Source organism: Monopterus albus, unplaced genomic scaffold, assembly GCF_001952655.1.
Source record: "Monopterus albus unplaced genomic scaffold, M_albus_1.0 scaffold9638.1, whole genome shotgun sequence".
Lineage (NCBI taxonomy): Eukaryota > Metazoa > Chordata > Actinopteri > Synbranchiformes > Synbranchidae > Monopterus > Monopterus albus.
Window position 1 is genome coordinate 1 of NW_018137485.1, and position 453 is coordinate 453.

General features: G+C 43.3%; 1 long non-coding RNA gene across 1 annotated transcript; it reads left to right on the plus strand.

The window, feature by feature from the left end:
• Nucleotides 1–6: 6 nt before the first annotated feature.
• LOC109954417 (uncharacterized) lies at nt 7–399 on the plus strand. Its single transcript, XR_002274119.1, has 2 exons — nt 7–106; nt 337–399. It is a non-coding gene; the product is annotated as an uncharacterized LOC109954417 (long non-coding RNA).
• Nucleotides 400–453: the final 54 nt, after the last annotated feature.

A 453-nucleotide genomic window follows, 5' to 3' on the forward strand; every position in this document is an offset into this window, starting at 1 on the left:
GTGTGGCTGTGGAGTGATGGTTCCACTTTTGATTTTACGTTCTTGGAATCAAAGCAGCCATTCCGTGCTCGTAGACGTGAACACTGTATGGAGCTGAGCGATAATGGTACACAAATCTCTTGTCCTTTCACTTGGAATTGTTTAACATGCCACACAGTTCCAGTTGTATTCCATTAAAATGCAACTTCCATGCCACCCATTGGCAGAATAACTTCACTGGACAATTTTGGGAAATTGCTTTGGGCACATGTCACTGGCCAAACACTTGTACAATCCTGAGATTCATTAATACTGAAAGTCGTCAGTTGCAGCTCTAATTTAACTTTTCAATTCTAGGTGATACCGGTGACATACCTTGTACCGAGCTGAACTCTTATGTTTGTGGCAGGAGCCTGTGAGAACGTCACACGCTTGGCAATGTCACGTCTACTGGGATGTAAAGCCTCAGTTTAA